We start from the raw sequence: 15,747 nt of genomic DNA, 5'->3' as shown, positions 1-15,747 counted from the left end.
AAACTATACTACAAGGCTACAGTAATCAAAACAGCATAGTACTGGTACCAAAAAAGAGATATAGACCAATGGCCCTAAATAAACTGTAAAGGCAGTCTAGGCTCCAAGAGCTGCAAGTTTTAGTGTTGAGCTGGGCTTGAAGACAGTGGACTTCCAGGTCATGAGACTTACTGAGTCACAAGCCGGGCATCTAAGGGAGTGCTTGCACTGCTACTCCTCCCCCAACCCCAGCAATATAGCTGTGGCTCCAAAAAAGCCACAAAAGAGCCAGAAGCTGTGTTGCCTGGGGTTAAAAAGGGGCCAGTGCAAGCACTCCCTTTCCGCTTGAGGAGAGAAGAGGGAAGAGTAAAGAGGGCTTTTGTCTTGCACCTTTGACACCAGCACAGCCACAGTAGAATAATAGTCATAATTGTAAGGCCCCTATTCCAGGCCCTAGCTCCCAGGTGACATTTCTAAACACACCCTGGACCCACAGGGAACCCGATGCCTTGAAAGGAGGGATCTATTCCTGGCAGGATGCATCATCTGCAGGAGGCTGAGGCAGGAGAATGGCTTTAACTCAGGAGGTGAAGGTGCAGTGAGCCAAGGTTGTGCCACTGCACTCCAGCCTGGGAGACAGAGCGAGACTGTTGTCTCAGAAAAGAAAAAAAAATCCTAATAAGATATATCTGCCAACATTGTTCCGGGAAAACTACTCTGAAATAAGAGGGTCAATCAGCCTAGTTACTTTTCACATGTGTGTGCCCTTCTTTACCCTGGAGTAATTATCCCCTCCCACCTACAACACACACACACACACACACACACACACACACTCTCTCTCTCTCTCTCTCTCACATGCACACACACACTCTCTCTCTCTCAGTGTGTGTGTGTGTGTGTGTGTGTCTGTCTCTATTTTCCTCAGTATACATAACTTGTCATCTATAACGTCTCCTTGCTTACAAAGAAATATTATCTTAATATTATCCTAATTTTTCCTTGACTTGTGTCTATTTTTTTCTCCTACTCAAATGCTTCCTTCATTTCCATTTTATTTGCTCATCCCATAGGCACAAGCCTCTTTTTCCTTTTACCTCTGACCTCCCCATCTTCACTCTGAAACCCTCCCACCATACTCACTCTACACCCAATTCTTCAACATCTGTCATTCCCCTTTGCCCCATTCATCGACCATATCTACCAGAAAGTCTATTTCTTTGAAAACAAACTCTTTCTTTTTTTTAATTGCATTTTAGGTTTTGGGGTACATGTGAAGAACATGCAAGATTGTTGCATAGGTACATGCATGGCAGTGTGATGTGCTGCCTTCCTCCCCATCACCTATATCTGGCATTTCTCCCCATGCTATCTCCCCCCAACTCCCCACCCCCCACTGTCCCTCACCTATTTCCCCCCGACAGACCCCAGTGTGTGATACTCTCCTCCCTGTGTCCATGTGTTCTCATTGTTCAACACCCACCTATGAGTAAGAACTTGCGGTGTTTGATTTTCTGTTCTTGTATCAGTTTGCTGAGAATGATGGTTTCCAGGTTCATCCATGTCCCTATAAAGGACACAAACTCACCGTTTTTTATGGCTGCACAGTATTCCATGGTGTATATGTGCCACATTTTCCCTGAGGAGGACAAATTCTTTCTATCCTAAATTTATTTTTCACTTCTGTGCAGTTCACTCTAATAAAAATCTGGCTCTCTTTTAGATTATAAGGTGCCTTTTCCAATATAACCACTTACTTCCCTTACTTTCTCCGACTCAGTAGAAAAAACAACAGCCTTTTCCTTGCTCCCACATGGCATTTTCAGATGATCAGGCTGTCGTCTATTTCTCATTGTTTGAAATCTCTGCCCTATCCTACATTTCAGGGAACTATTCTTAACAATCCTACTTGAACGCACTGTTCTTTAAATCTGTCCTCCCATCCTTCTCTCTAGTCTTGGTAGAGATGATATATTAAGAGTCCATAATTCCATTTCTGTCAATGGTAACATATATGTACTTGGAGAGTATTACAAGAGCCAATAAAAATTAAGTATGTCAATGATGGTCACATGGCCAAGAATGGAATAAATTGGATAAGACATATGACTATTTCTGTGCTCCTAAAATAACTTCATCATTCTCCACAGTAGTCTCAAAGTTCTATAAGTTTACCTATTCTATCATTAGAAATATATCATATTAACCTTAGATATAAACAACCATCTGCTTTTCAAAGTAAACCTTAGCATTAAAAGGTTGGAAGGCCTAATGATGGGTGTATAAGCAGTAGATAAGCTTTTCTCGGCAGATGTTCATTACTTGGAAAATCTTCTAGAAAGAGGATTCTACAATTTCCAACATAGATAATTACAACCTCAAATATTCTTAATTTCAAAATCTTTGACTTTTCTAATCTAAGTTTTCCTGCTGTTTTCCCCTTGTACGGATTGGCAAAGAACAGGCACCATCCTCAGTATGGTATGACAGCATCTCATCTACTGGAAAAGCATTATTGTCACCCCTGAGCCTTCATTTTTCTAAGCTCAACAACTTGGACTTTTCTCCAGACTCCTGTTCTCCAAGACTAATTTTTTTTTAAGAGATGGGGTTTCAATCTGTACCCAAACTGTGGTGCAATGGTTTGATCATAGTTCCCTGCAGCCTTGAACTCCTGGACTCACGCTATCCTCCTGCCTTAGCCACCTGCCTAATTAAAAAAAAAAATTATTTTTTGGTAGAGACAGGGTCTCACTCTGTTGCCCAGGCTAGTCTGGAACACCTAGGCTCAAGTGATCCTCTCACCTCAGCTTCCCAAAGTGCTGGGATTACAGGTGTGAGCCACTGTGCTCAGCCTAAAACTTTAAGTCTATTCATGTTATTTTTAAATTGCAAAGACCAGACTTAGACTTAACCAGCACTTTGTTGTTTCTGGTTTTCTAAGTAGTTAACATATAATTGTATGTAGTTCTAAACATACAGAATTGAAACCCACAAAATTAAAAATTACAGAATTTTCCATATTGCAGAGACTATCTATATTATCTCTTAGTTGAACCAAACCAATGATCTAGGATTATAATTAAGAAATTATGGCTAGATATATAGCCCCAAAACATTAAAAAGAATGAATACTTACCTGATCTGTCCTTGGATGAAAAATTTTCCTCTAAATTGCAGAGTAGAGAGGAACCTGGTTTTCTTTTATGGTTCACCACTATTTCTTCTGCTTTAATAGAATTTGTGGCCACTTTAAAGAAATAAGCAAAACCAGAATATTTATGTAACAATTTTAATAATACATGAAGGGAAGGAGAGTAGAACATATATGCAAAGTTCACATGAATGTTTTTCTTTTACTTAGCAATACCTCGTAGGACTTTTTAGTAAGAGGTGGAAGTTTCACTTTGTTGACATGTTTAATTTTTCCCCCTTTAACAACTTTTTAAGTTCCAGAAAAACTATTATTATTATTTCCAAATAAAAGGCTAGGAGTTGGGTTAAGAGGGAAATCAAATTTTATTAAAAGATTAGATGGTGGTAAAGAGTAAAAAGCCATTTCATACCATGCAAACAAGGATTTTGGAAGAAGGACAAGGAATTATATTTCTTTTATTATGGAAAGCTACTTTTTATGTTTTGTGTTCCCCCCCAAGAAAAAAATGTTACATGTATTATCACAATAGAAGCCTAATATGGCTTGCCATTTTAATAAGGTTGTAGTCTTTGTGGGAAAGAAGAGAGAAAAAGTAGTATACGACCGATCTTCCACTTAGAAAGTTAATTTTCCCAAAGAGCTCTTACTTTATATGGCACTAAGATCAAGGCAATAGCTCAGATCACCTTAATCACATCAAAGTGGCATATATTAATAATACAAATTTTTATTCAAGTCAGTAGTTAGAATGCAACAACCAATTCTTCAGAAGTGTATAGGCTTTCTGTAGTCAAACATAAAAGCTTTAAGAATCATATATTTGGTCGGGCGCAGTGGCTCACGCCTGTAATCCCAGCACTTTGGGAGGCCGAGGCGGGTGGATCATGATGTCAAGAGATCGAGACCATCCTGGTCAACATGGTGAAACCCCGTCTCTACTAAAAATACAAAAAATTAGCTGGGCATGGTGGCGCGTGCCTGTAACCCCAGCTACTCAGGAGGCTGAGGCAGGAGAATTGCCTGAACCCAGGAGGCGGAGGTTGCGGTGAGCCGAGATCGCGCCATTGCACTCCAGCCTGGGTAACAAGAGAGAAACTCCGTCTCAATAAAAAAAAAAAAGAATCATATATTTTTGCAACCACAAAACATAAAAAGTTTATCTACCTTCAAATTTGATGCTGGTTCTTTATTTTTCTGATTCAGTTTTAGTCTGTTACAAAGTAAAAAGTCAAACTTTCTCCTTTATGTAAAAATAATCATAAAATCATAAAAATTTAGAGTTAGAAAAAAACCTTAGAGAACTTCTAGATGTACAATTCTCTCTAAATCAGAGACTTTCATTTATTTGCCTTACTCAAGGTTACAGAATAAATTGGAGCTGGAACCCTGGAATCCAGAATGCGTTTTCTACTACTTAATGATTCCTCAAACTTATTTAGGTACAACTTAGTGTACCAATGTGAGGCAGCGAGGCACCAGTGTTGAATTTAAAGTCTCTGAATCAGGCTGTCCAAGTTTGAATTTTACTAGCTGCGTGATCTTTTTTTTTTTTTTTGAGACGGAGTTTCGCTCTTGTTACCCAGGCTGGAGTGCAATGGCGCGATCTCGGCTCACCGCAACCTCCGCCTCCTGGGTTCAGGCAATTCTCCTGCCTCGGCCTCCCGAGTAGCTGGGATTACAGGCACGCGCCACCATGCCCAGCTAATTTTTTGTATTTTTAGTAGAGATGGGGTTTCACCATGTTGACCAGAATGGTCTCGATCTCTCAACCTCGTGATCCACCCGTCTTGGCCTCCCAGAGTGCTGGGATTACAGGCTTGAGCCACCGCGCCTGGCCTAGCTGCGTGATCTTAAGCAGGCTACTTCATCCCTCTGTGTTTCAGTTTCTTCATCTGTAAAATGAGATTGGGAATAACTATAATTTCCCAATGGGACTGCTATGAAAAAAATAAATATAAGTAAAGCACATAGAATGGTGTCTGCTATATGGTAAACATTCTGTAAATGTCAGCAATTACTAGAATTCTATCAATAAACCCATGGATACTTGCTAGGTTTGTTTATTTATTTATTTAGAGACAGAGCCTTGCTCTGTCACCCAGGCAGGAGTGCAATGGCACAATCTCAGCTTAGTGCAACCTCTGCCTCCTGGGTTCAAGCAATTCTCCTGCCTCAGCCTCCTGAGTAGGTGGGACTACCAGCGTATGCCACCACACCCAGCTAATTTTTGTATTTTTAATAGAGACAGGCTTTTATCATGTTGGCCAGGCTGGTCTCAAACTCTTGAACTCAAGTGATCTGCCCACCTCAGCCTCCCACGAGCTAAGATTACAGGTGTGAGCCACTGCACCTGGCCTGTACTTGCTAGGTTTTAAAATAGTCTAATTATACTACAATTGGAAGAGTGGATCATTTTTGAGTTTTCAATACACATATATGCACTTGCTGATATTCCATTTTGGCACAATTGTGTAGCCAAAGGAATGGTTCTTCATAGAGTACATGCAAAATTCCAAATATTAAACACATAACTGAATTCACTTAAAAACTGAATATCATTCACTTGGTGATCATATGGGCCCATTAATATACTTAGAATATCTGACATCCAGAGGGATTAAAAATTTTTTTTTAGACAGGGTGTCACTCTGTGACCCAGGCTGGATTGCAGTGGTGCAGTCTTGGCTTACTGCAACCTCCCAGGCTCAAGCCATTCTCCTACCTTGGCTTCCCGAGTAGCTGGGACCACAGGTGCACACCATCACACCTGGCTAATTTTGCAAATATTTTGGTGGAGAAGGGGTTTCACCATGTTGCCCAGGCTGGTCTTGAACTCCTGAACTCAAGTGATCTACCCGCCTGTGCCTCCCAAAGTGCTAGGATTACAGGTATCAGCCACTGTACCCAGCCAGTGTGATCATTTATTATTTCCTTTTCCTCTATGTAATAAAATAATTTTTCATGTAATAAAAAAATAGGAAAGAGACAGTGGAAATAGTTTTTTATTCAACTCCATTTATATACCAATAGAAAATAAAATACGTATTACAGCACTAAAGAGGAAATTGTAATGAAATTAATGTTTTCAAAAAATGAAAAACATATGCCTACATCCTGGTTTGTTTGCAGTACTAAAAAACATTACACCTCTTATTTTCTTGATTTCTTTTTTAGTTTTGAAGCAACTATTAACAATAAAAAAAGAAAAAAATTCAAAGTTAAGTATATTATTTGAATCAATTTTCAAGAGGGCGCCAGTTGCAGTGGCTCATGTCTGTAATCACAGCACTTTGGGAGGCTGAGGTGGGTGGATCACTTTAAGTCAGGAGTTGGAGACCAGCCTGGCAAACATGATGAAACCCTGTCTCTACTGAAAAAAATACAAAAATTAGCTAGGCGTGGTGGCGGGTGTCTGTAGTCCCAGCTACTCGGGAGGCTGAGGCAGGAGAATTGCTTGATCCCGGGAGGTGGAGGCTACAGTCAGCTGTGATCATGCCACTGTCCTCCAGCCTGTGCAACACGGTGAGGCCCTGTTTAAAAAAAAATTATTCAAGAGGATAATTTCATGAAACAAAAATATTATGCCTCAACGTCTGCACTGTGTTTCACTCTTAAATTTTATAAACAAAAACTCTAAGTGGTCGCATAGAGTTGAAGTCATCAAGCTCGGTTTCTTCATTCTTATGATCACTGTGCTACCATTGTTTACAGAGAACCTGCTTAAATGTAAGAATATGGACCACCAGGGTTGCAAACATGAATTGTGCCTTAGGTCTTGAACTACCCTGAACTTTTATGAGTTTACTTGGAAATAAATACAACAGCTGAATCTTCGTTTATTGAAGAACAATTATAAGCATGGGAGTTCTCTAATTTCCATGTAGAATATACTGTTGATTAAAAAATAACTAAAATGTGCTGATTTGAAGTTTAAACTCGTATACTAAAACTTAACAGAAACTACAGAAATTGTTTAAAATCTAGATCCATAAGAGATTTTTCATGGAAGACTATTTGAGTATTGACATGGTTTAGAATTATTGGTACATAAAAATTACTGGAAATAAAAAAACAGACTTTTAGTGGGTTTATTGTAGTTTAACTTCTCTACAGATAATGAGAATTATTATTGTGCATACCGAAGATCTACCGTACTTACTGCCCCACCCTTGGTAGGCCATTCAAGGTAAAGTCTGCTCTAAGTACTATCTTTGAAGATGGGCTTGCTGCAGTAAGTATACTTAAACTACTTATCAGAAAACTTTACAATTAATGTTCATTAAGAGCCTACTGAGCACATGGTATTGTGCTTCATATTTCATCCACACAGACTGCATCCACATGAATGTCACTAGCTCCTAGACGATCTTATTTATTCACTAAAGCCATCTCAGCAGGATTTTTTTTTAAAAAAACCACTTAGCGATTATTGTGTGTACTCAAATTTAAAATAAATATCACACAAAGTCACATATATTCCATTTTCAGGCTTCTCCCAAGTCAGATTGACTTTCCACCTGTACATTCCAAATAAGAGAGGCTGTATTATAATTTAACATTTAGAATAGCTTTCAAAATGTTAACATTTATATCAACATTAACAATTTAAGGACTTCGGACATTTATTCAAATTTTCACAAATCATGTGGCATCAGATTCACGTGTTCTATTTTCACAGGCAACTATCTCAAGAGAACAAATTTTAACTCTGCTATGACTCTTTTTCAGACGTCCACAGGATCAACACAATCTCTAATCTATCCTCCCATAATCTTGCAAGCTACATACATGTACAAATTTTCCATTTACGTGAAAATTGACATAGATTTTCCGGGTACTCTTGAAAAGGCAGTCTTATTAACTAAAAGAAAATTGGACTTACCTCAAAAGATATCTTGGTACGGGATAGAATGTCAACTAGAGCCACATTAGAAACAAACAGGTATGCTTGGCAAGAAAGTGACATACCAAGGTTAAACCCGCAGTTCCACTCCTGCCTCACAGCTCCTATACTTTCCCGTGGTTACTAAGCTCCTTTACTCACAAAATTCCCTCTCATTAGCCACCTGCAGAGTACTGCAGCAGCACCTGTACTATTTATAGCTGTAGGATTCCCCACCCTCTCCGGTCAATAAGAATCACCTGGGGCAGTTAAAAATAAAAATCACAAGTCAATCTCTGATATCAGATTTCAAGAGGTTTGAAAGGAGGCTCCAGAATCCGTTTTTTTTTTTCTAATCAGCTGAATTTATGACTCACAGAATCTGATTTTAAGTAAGTGTTCCCAAGTGAGTCTTATAAGCCAGGAAAGTTCAAGAATAATGCTCCAAGTGAAAGTGAGATCTGTGGCAGATCGTCACAGTTCCTCTACACTGATTAGCCTCAAGAGCTAATCCTCCTCAGCTGTTAGGCCTTAGGGTATTTGAAAACAAGAGAAGGCCCAGTTTGAAGAAGGCAGAATGGCATCTTGTCCACACTTGATTTAAGTTTTCAACTAAAAAATTTATCAAAGGGAGGTTTTAGTTTGGGGAGGTGCTGTGAAGTAGGACATCACCAGGGGGCAGCATAAATTATACGTTTGGGGGTTTTTGACTTCACACTACAACCTGAAATGTTTGCACCTACAGTTGCCATGAACTCAGATTACTCAAAAAAGAAAAAAAAACCCAGAACACTTAAAAGACGTAAGTAAACGTTATTAGCGTGTAATTTTCAATAGGTGTTTATAAATAGCCATTGTAGAAAAAATGTTCCCTTGAAGTAGCATGAACCCGAATTAAAAAAAAATTTTATTAGAATACAAAGATTCCTGGCAGAAATTTCAAGTGGTCTTCAAATTTCTCTCAGCAAGTTTCAAAATACTTGTCGTAGTCTAAGAGTTAATTCGCGTTATAGCTGGATGCTTCGCAATGGTTTTAATCAAATCTTAAGTAGAATTCTACTAAGGGGGAAAACGGAGGGGATAATTTGGGCAAGTGATGCCGAAGCTTTTTCTAAATAAAGTGTAATAGTTAAAATGCAGTTACCGACTGTCAGAAAACAATAGCTCTACTCCCGTGAATCCTCCATTAATTTTTCTTAACCCATCTCCATGTTCTCTTTTCCAGTCCACACTTGTTCAGCCTAGAAATGTAGAAAAAATCCTTTGGCAACCCAAATAGCTTCTACAAGTATCACCTCCAAGTGTTTTTTTCCTCTGAAATTCCACCATTAGAGTAGGAAATGCTGAAAGGCAAGGGAGGATCTGAAGAAATTACATCTTTTTTCCAGTTCGCCAAAAGTAGATACTCCCTGTGTAGATATTCCCGTATAATCCAAGTAAGGTGTAATCCAAGACCCTGGGGCAATTCCATGAGGTGGTTTTGCAGTCTTTCAACTCTACCATTTCGATTATTTCCAAGCTAAAAAAGCTATGTCAGGAAGAAAAGACAAAAGGACATTTCCGGGAGACCAACTGGACCTAACCGAATAAAAACACTTTAGAAGAGGTACAAGAATCAAAAATCAAGGCTATCTGCAGAGCCAAAAGCCATTCTGAAACTTCGTGTCCTAGAAAGAAGGGTTTCCCATTTTTTCAAATATTTTAACATAAAAATGGCAACACCCTATAGGAAAATGGCTATGATTTTTAGCAAGAATTGGTGGAGAAGGCAAACGATAATAAGCTACTATGAATCCAGAAGCTGCTTAAATGGCCTGATTCACAGCAGCCCTTGCAGACATATTAGAGTTGTACGCATTATGTGTGAGGATTTTTTTAAAAAACGACAGAGAATATCTGTGGGTGCATCCAGATTGCTCAGTGGCTCCCCTTAACCCACTAACTGGGAGCCTGGCCCTAGGACGAGCTTCTTCACAGGGGCGATGCTGCCTCCAAGGGGCGCAATGTTACTCTTTTTATGCATCAAGCACAGATACACACAGCACATACGCAGGTCGACAGCGTTATCTGTGGTACTGGAATTTCATGAGGAAGGAGACGGGGGGCGTGTAAAAAGCCTTTTTAAGAGTGAGATTATGAAACAGGGAAAAGGAGAAACACGGTCCTACAAGGGTCCTGAGCAGAGGCCGTGAAATGAATGTACTGACAGGGTATTTTTCTCCCAGGTAGCGGACTGAGAGTCGGGGGGCTCTGACTGTGCATGACTCCGGCCACACAGAAAGAGGCGTTTTTCCCTCGGTGGCCTCCAAGCTCAGGGGGCACTCCGTGCCGTCCGCTCCCTCACGGGGCGCCCACCGCGGATGAACGCGGGGCACTGGGAAAGAGCTGTGGGAACGGCAGAGAGCTGCGCCAAAGCGACGGGAGGTTCCCATTCTCAGCGGTAAGAAATCCCCCGGGTCCTCCGCGCCCCGGAGCTGCGCCCTCGGCCTCCGCACTTGTTGCTTCCGCGCCCCGCCTGCCTCCCCCTCAGACCCACCCTTGGCGGCCCCCTCGCCTCTCCACACTCTCGTACTAGGGCTCCAACCCTGCCCCGCGACCCCCCAGCCACGCCATGAAGCCCGCGCACTGCGTGGCAGCTCCGGAGGCGGCCGAACCCCCGACCCCTGCCCCGCTCGGGCCGCCAGCCCCTGCCCGCCGACGCCGCGGTTTCCTAGACAGCCGCGCCGCCGTTCCGCAGCCTCGAGAGCGCGCGCGCGCGCGGCCGGCGGGAGGCGAGGGCGCAGGCGCGGGCCCGGCCAAGCCGCCAGCGCGAGACCGCGCGCGCGCCCCCGAGCACGGTGGGCGGAGGGGCGGAGGGAGCGGCGGGGCCGCGAGGGGGCGGGGGGGCGGAGAGGGGAGCCCCGGGAGCGCGAGCCGCGGCCGGCGCCGCTGCAGAGCCGAGCGAATCCCGAGCCCGGGCAGCAGGTATGTGTCCTCGCAGCCGGCCACAGCCGGAGCTTCCCCTGCCTCACTGCCCGAGTCCTGTGGTCGGGGCGGGGGTTGGGGGTGCCGGTCAAGGTTTGCAGGATGTGTGCCCGGAAGGGCTGGGATCTTGCCGCTGACCTTCATCCCCCTGGCCGGGGGAGCCAGGCGAGGGTGCGTGGGGCAGCCCAGGGCTTCAGCTCCAGCCTGGGGACCTGCTTCGTGTCACTTGCTTCTTATTTATTTTTGCAAACTGCCCTGGTTCGGGTCCAGCTGCCGATGCTTTACCTCCCATTCTTTGCCTCCGTGTGCCATCTTGCATTTATTAATAAAACATGCAAGTCGGAGGGGGGGGTTGCTGCTGGGGGGAATCCCATTGCAGTATGGTAAGCGAGCGCCTATTTTCGGTTTTCAGACGTGGTATAGAGGTGGAAATCCCATACCCTGGGTATTTGTGGCTTGGTTGGTCGTGACCACTTCCTAGTGGGCTTCCCCTGTTTGTCGGGAGGTGCCCCCGCGGCAGGATGGACTGTCTGGAAAGAATGGTGGGTTTTCACTGTCAAGCCAGAATCCCCTTCAGGGGACAAGTGCAAGCTAGGGCAGGCAGTTCCCTGCTTACTAACTTGCCAGGGAGGCTTAAACCTTGAAAATTTTCTCCCTTGATGGCCGAGAAAAGGCCTTTAACAGAATCCCTGGGACTTAGATACTCAAACTCATTACGGTTTTGCATCTGAACATGACTAAAGCTAGCCACCTGTTGGAAGTCAGACCCCATGAAGCCCCCCATAATCTAGCTCACTAATCCCTGTTTCACAGTCACCAATACTGAGATAGCAATAGGCCCATATAGGTTCTTTCTATCCTCTTTAATGCTGCCTGGCTTTTGTTTCTTTTAAAATAAAACTACCTATGATTTGATGCCCTATATGTTAGAGGTTGAAATTATATTATTTGTTTATATTCCATACACCTATCACATCATATCCTAAAGACTGAATTTCTCTTCAGTGCATATGTTTATTTCCCTGGCTTTTCACCTTGCTTTGAGCAACAGTGGGAAAAGTGGGATGTATATATCTGCTTACCTCCTCCCCCGACCCTAAAATATTGTGATGAAAAGAATAGTAAAGGCTAGAAGCAAAAAATGAAAGTGGGGTATCACAAGATGTTGGGATATGATAGCTGAACCGTTAATTGCTTCTAAAATATGTCAGAGTGTCACATCAAATCACGAGAAGGACACGTTTCTTCAGTGTTCATATGTACCAGGTACTGAGCTACAGCTATTTGTATATGATCTCATTTAGTCCTCACAACAAAGCTCTTATGTCCATGTTGAAGATGAACAAGCTAGGACTTAGAAAGGTTAAATAACTTGCCCAAGGTCACGCAGTCAGGGACAGGGTGAGGATGCAAACTCAGACTCATGGGAATACTAGAGGTGGGGAGCCCTGAGGGGGCTTTTAATCCAGGTGCTGCTGCTTCATGTATTTTTTCATTAAAATCAAGCTTATGCATGAGCACACTGGCTTGGGTCCGATTTTCCATTTCATAGATTCCACACCAACTCTATGGCTTTCCAGTAAGAAAAGCTGTTTTTTCAGAATGGGTCAGTATGGAATTTTTTGAGGTGGCACTGAGCCTATAAAAAGTGGGGTCCAAGATGTGCTTCCATTTAAGTCTCCCATGCAAGGAGTTAAAGTTGTTTCCCTTCAGATTTAAACCTATGAAACATATGTGCATCAAGTAGAATGAATCACTCTCATTTTCCATGATCACATCCCACCCTACCCTTCTTGCTGCCCTGCATACTATCTTCTGGTCTCACTGCCAGTCATCAGAGCAACACTGCCTATCAAACTTGCCTGTGAATCCCTTAATGGGAGGAAGGAATCCATACCAGCCACGGATCCTAATCCAGTCTCTCTACAATTGTAGCAACTATGCTTTCAAAGTTCTTGGAATCTGTGCATTCAGCTATGGATGTATATTTAATCTTTTTTAAAGTACATTATTATAATGCAGTTATTGGATTTTGTTAGACATTCCTAGCAGTCCTCATGGACTTAGAAATTGCTGTAGTTGCATCAGTGAAAATTCACCCAGTGGGGCTAATAGCTTTTCTACTCAGGTCACATAGCTGAGATAGTGGAGAGAAAGGTTTAGGTAATGGAAGGAATTATTTGGAAACTATATCCCATGCAAAGTATAGCTTTTAATTATAAATTTGTGGATAATATTAGGTAGGAAATATAAGACCATCTCTTTTAATTCTGTAAGTTCTGTTTCTTCCCTTGGTCAATGTGATTGGTTCTAGAGCACCATGTTACCTTTTTCATTACACTGTGTTCTTTTGAAACAGTTTAACAATTTGTACATAGCATTCTTATCTCATGGAAAACACTCCATTTGGGAAGGACACATTCCCTGGTGTTTACAGAAATGCTGAGACAGGATCTTTCTGTCTTGGGGATTTCCAGTCTATGATCAGATAAACTCAAGATGAGTCCTGATGTTACTGGGCAAGAAGTAGAAAACAAGAGATGTTGCTTGATTTCTGGGGAGGAAGTGAGTTTTCCTATGGGGCGCATTACTATCTTCCTCAGTTGAAAATCTCATGACTGAAGAGTGAGAAACTGACTAGTCTGTCTTCCATTCAAGCAGGATTTCATTTAATTCAGAGCTGAGAAGGCTTTATGGTGCAAAGGCCAATTCAGGAAATGTAAAAATGTTTCTGGACTACATATTTTTTTGTTTCTCCTGAAATGTATATTTAAGCTGGAGAAGTCATATGGGCAACTATTAATGCTTAAGCATTATTTTTTTATTCCCTTCACCAGAGTTTTTTGGGAAAGTGGGGAAAAAGTAAAAGTTTTCCAAGCTGTGAAACTCACAGGTCTTGTGGTGATTGATTATAATGAATATTTTAGTACATTGTTGAATAAGACACCAAGAACTGGCATATTTGTTTTCCTTGATTGACCTTGTAAGGTACTTTGTTGTAAAATGTGGTTTATCTTATAGTATTTCTTAATTTAGTATTCTTTAAAATGAGATTTTTTTTTCAGTTGTCGTGAATCACAAAGAAGTTCACAGATTAATTTGAAGTACTTGATTTTCATCAGTCTCTCTTTCTCTGCTTGGCAGCCATAGTAAGGGTTTTCATTTTCTTTAGAAAGTAGTTCACTTTCCATCCCCTTTCAAACAGACCCGGTGGGTGTTCACACGTGTTAACCAAGCATGCTTATCCCAGGACCTTTTCCTGTGATCCAGGTCTCATCTGAGATCCTAAGGCTTCCTTTGGCCCTTTTTTCACTCAGTTTTCCCATAGAGAAGAAGTAAGAATTGGATCACACCAAGTGGGCTTGGGTATAGGGTGGGATGGAGGCTACTCAGGACCAGGAGGTCAATTCTCCTGCACCAGCACCAGCCTATATTGTGATTTCTGCTTGCCAGTGTAATATGTGCTCATTGTAAAATGTTCAAACATTACAGAAATACAGAAGGTAGAAGCTTAGAGGTCCAACTTTTTGGTAATCTTACCCCTCAGCACTGACCACCACTAACAGTTTGGTGTCGATTCCTCCAGATATTTGAATGCCGAAGCTAAAATATTCCTGTTTTCCAGCAATACATAGATGTGTACCATTTTGCAGTTTGTTTTCTCACACTTGGACCTCTTGGAAGCCCTTGAGTGGCATACTTTTAAACACCTTTTACTCAATTGCACTGGGAGATAGATGAGAGGAGCCCTGTAACCAGGGGAAGAGGAGGGTAACTGATGTTTGGTAGGTAGGAACATGTCGTGTGCTGTGTCCTGTGATAGGAATTTTCACATTCCTTATTGCAGTGACCACCCTTTGTGGTCAGCTGTTTATAGATGAAAAGTAGGGGAGCCCAAGGTACACGACCTAAGGGCAGAGCTGAAATTTGAGCCCAGGTCAGCATAGCTCAAACTCTGGGCTCGTTCCCTTTTTCACTCTAACTGCAGGATGAGGCACTCTCTGCCCCATAGTTCTCTGGGCTCCCATCCTATTCTGCTCCATCCACACTGGCCTCCTTGCTGTTCCCGCTGCCCCAGGCCCTTAGCACTAAGGGTTCTGTCCCCTGGAATACTCTTCCCACAGATAACTTCATGGTTTGCTCCCTCACGTCTTTCAGCTTTGCTCAGAGTCTAACCCACTCCCACAGGCATCCTATTCCTCCTCCTTGTCTTGCTTTTATTCATAGCACCTCCTAGCGTACTGTATTAATTAGTTAAGTTTCTCGCCCATCTCCCCCGTGGAATGAATGCTCCAAAGGGCAGGAGTCCTGTCTATTTTGTTCACTCCCCCAACCCTGGTACTGTGGAAAAAGAACCAACAAATCACTGTGGCATCCTTGAATCTTCCCAGCTTCCCACACTTTTTGTTTTTGTTAGTCCTTACTGTTCTCTGTAGTGAGCAGTGAAACCTCTAACATGCAAATGCTTTATGTTTTGTTTGGGAGAACAGCAAGAAAGTGGAGAAGAATCGGGAAAGATCTGTCTTACTCTTGAGCCAGTGTTGGGGAGAAAGGAACCTGTGAAGGTGGGAAAAAGGTCACCTTAGGGTTGGGATGTGTGATGAGACAGCAAAAGGTGCATGGGGAGATGGCCTGTGATGGAGAAGAAATCTGCGTGGGTTCCCTTGTATTGAGGGTGCATAATGTTTTTGAAGAAATTCCAAAGGAGACTCTGGATTCCTCCAGCCAGCCATCTACTGTCCCAGTCGCCTGAGTCACTAGAATG

The 15,747-nt window shown here is 42.4% G+C and overlaps 2 protein-coding genes across 6 annotated transcripts in view; one reads left to right on the top strand and one right to left on the bottom strand.

Moving 5' to 3' along the window:
• NRG4 (neuregulin 4) overlaps nt 1-8,206 on the bottom strand; it is a 108,492-nt gene extending 100,286 nt beyond the window's left edge. For both annotated transcript variants that reach the window (XM_035259317.3, XM_035259319.3), the window contains exons 1-2: nt 8,019-8,206; nt 3,119-3,229 (exon numbers count right to left, since the gene is read on the bottom strand). The gene's annotated coding sequence lies outside the window, so the exon portion shown is untranslated. The remainder of the gene's footprint in view (nt 1-3,118; nt 3,230-8,018) is intronic.
• Nucleotides 8,207-10,061: 1,855 nt separating this feature from the next.
• TMEM266 (transmembrane protein 266) overlaps nt 10,062-15,747 on the top strand; it is a 143,991-nt gene continuing 138,305 nt past the window's right edge. For 2 of the 4 annotated variants that reach the window (XM_054239495.2, XM_002763457.3), the window contains exon 1: nt 10,906-10,982. The gene's annotated coding sequence lies outside the window, so the exon portion shown is untranslated. Of the gene's footprint in view, nt 10,459-10,905; nt 15,548-15,747 lie in introns of those variants that run through there. The other 2 variants (XM_008990165.4, XM_078333973.1) reach the window with 2 other exon arrangements.

The sequence above is a fragment of the Callithrix jacchus genome, chromosome 8, assembly GCF_049354715.1.
Source record: "Callithrix jacchus isolate 240 chromosome 8, calJac240_pri, whole genome shotgun sequence".
Lineage (NCBI taxonomy): Eukaryota > Metazoa > Chordata > Mammalia > Primates > Cebidae > Callithrix > Callithrix jacchus.
This window is presented reverse-complemented; position numbering and strand designations above follow the sequence as displayed.